The sequence below is a fragment of the Suricata suricatta genome, chromosome 3 (genome assembly GCF_006229205.1).
Source record: "Suricata suricatta isolate VVHF042 chromosome 3, meerkat_22Aug2017_6uvM2_HiC, whole genome shotgun sequence".
Taxonomy (NCBI): Eukaryota; Metazoa; Chordata; class Mammalia; order Carnivora; family Herpestidae; genus Suricata; species Suricata suricatta.
The window spans coordinates 138,319,490-138,321,900 of record NC_043702.1 but is presented as its reverse complement, the minus strand read 5'-3'; the positions used below and the strand labels follow the sequence as shown (position 1 = coordinate 138,321,900).

The following is a 2,411-nucleotide window of genomic DNA, read 5'->3' as shown; positions in this document are numbered from 1 at the left end:
CTCTGCCTGGCTTACTTCGCTCAGCATGACACCCTCAAGGTCCATCCACTTTCCTACAAATGGCCATATATCATTCCCTCTCATTGCCATGTAGTACTCCATTGTGTATATATACCACATCTTCTTGATCCACTCATCAGGTGATGGACAGTTAGGCTTTTTCCATGTTTTGGCTATTGTTCACATTGCTGCTATGAACATTGGGGTACATGTGCTCCTACGCCTCAGCATTTCTGTATCTCTTGGGTAAATCCCTAGCAGTTTTTTGAGGAACCTCCACACTGTTTTCCAGAGTGGCTGCACCAGTTTACATTCCCACCAACAGTGTAGGAGGGTGCCCATCTCTCCACACCCTCGCCAGCATCCATAGTCTCTTGATTTGTTCATTTTAGCGACTCTGACTGGTATGAGGTGGTATCTCAGTGTGGTTTTGATTTGTGTTTCCCTGATGATGAGTGATCAAACATTTTCTTTAATAAAAAAATCTATTGTAATTACCTAAAATCAGTGAGAATAAATCTGCTCTCCCTCCCTTTTGCCCTTCGTTCCCTTTTTCCCTCCTCCCTCTTCCTTCTCTCTTTTTTATGTCAGCAGCATAATAGGAGCAGCATGGGCTTTGAAGTCAGAGAGGCCTGACCTACTGGCTTTGGCGATCTGTGGCACTTTGCTAGATCTCAGTTTCCTCTTTTTTTTTTTTTTTGAAGGTGGCATCATGCCCAGTGCAGAGCCCAAGGCGGGGCTAGAACTCACCACCTTGTGATCAAGACCTACACTGAGATCAAAAGTTGGCCACTTAAACCCACTGAGCCACCTAGATACCCCACAATTTCCTCATTTGTAAACCATGAATAATTATACATTAGGTGTAGTCCTAGTCATAGTTGTAGAGGTTTAGGATCTTTGAAACCATTAGCTATTAAGGAACTTGAGACTTTATGGAGGAGGTTAGAATAGAAATGAAGTCAGAAATAGACTTATGCATGTCTTTATAAAACTTTTTACATTTACTGAAATACTAGAGACCACACACGCAAATACGCACATATATTAAGTTGGTAATATGAATTATATTAATTTCTATTTACTATCCCTTACTTGCCAGAAACTTCTAGACTATTTCATGAGAAGTTGGGACAGTCTCATTGTAAATTTGTTTTCCTTCTTTCACAGATAACACATATTCCAAGAACCATAATTTTTCCTATATCTGGTCTTCATCCACTTCATCCACACTTTCTTTCTAAGAGTTTCCAAATGTCAACCATTTCCTGGTAATCTCCAACTTTTCCAGTTTCTCTGAGCTTTCAGAGACAGAGTAACTTGTATGTTTGATATGGAAGAAACTCTGGACGACACTATTTAACCTCCTCAGCTGTTGTCAGACACCTTCTCTTGTTCCTAAGGTTTTATACTCTTAGCTCCTCATGACAATGTCAATTTCTCTTCATTTAGTCTACTCAAATGTGTTTCTAAGGCCTTGATCTGCTCTCTCCCTCATCTTTCCTGTCTCTAGAGGTATAATTCTAAAATCTCCTGTTCCTCTACCATCTGTTTCACCTCCCTTTTCTTAATTTTCCTTTGTTCTGATTATCCTCAGTAGAAGTCCTTTGCAATTTACATATCCTGAGACTAAAACTCTCAAAGTAGTTAACAAGATGTCTAGAAGCAAATTTTCCATATATGCATTTACTTGTCTTCCCCTTTTCTTACAAGGGAACTCTCACTGGGTGAATTCTCTTTAAGTGGAAATAGTAATATCATGGAAACTAATGGCATACAGTTACTTCAGTAGTTGACAAACAAGCATGTGTGTGATATTTAGTGTTTATGCTGTTGAATCTTTAGGGAAAAAATAGGCTATGCACGACTATTAAGACAAAAGAAATCAGTGAAAACACTGCAGAGGATGTATGGGATTATCACTATTAAAAAACTAAAGAAACATCCTCAGAGGAGGACATGCCACAGTGCATTCCGAAAAGCTCGATTGCAAAGGTGACTGCCTGTTGGCTTTCTTCTCTCTTGCTCAGCTCTTCAGGAGGAAATCCAAATCAGTCTTAAATGCCAGGAAATTCCTCCTAAATATTAGGAAGTATTTAAGCATTTTCATTGAAAGTCATGTTCTTGTAATCTGATTGAGCGTAGGATGTTTCCTTTTTTTTTAAATTTAATTTTATTTTTTTTGTTGGGTTTTTTTTGAAATTTTATTATATATTTTTTTACTTTATAAAGTTTCATATTTTTTAACATATGCAATTATTTTCCATCATTTACAATACAGTAGTTACAATGACACTCCAAACAGAAAAGCAAAGTAAAAAATCAAAACACCAACTTCTGTTTCATGTAATTAGACTTATACAGAAATTAGAAGGTTAAGTACCAACTAGTTAATCACCTAATTTCACAGC

General features: G+C 37.5%; 1 protein-coding gene across 1 annotated transcript in view; it reads left to right on the top strand.

Moving 5' to 3' along the window:
• TATDN3 (TatD DNase domain containing 3) overlaps positions 1-2,411 on the top strand; it is a 20,451-nt gene that overhangs the window by 4,151 nt on the left and 13,889 nt on the right. The gene's annotated exons all lie outside the window — the stretch shown is intronic.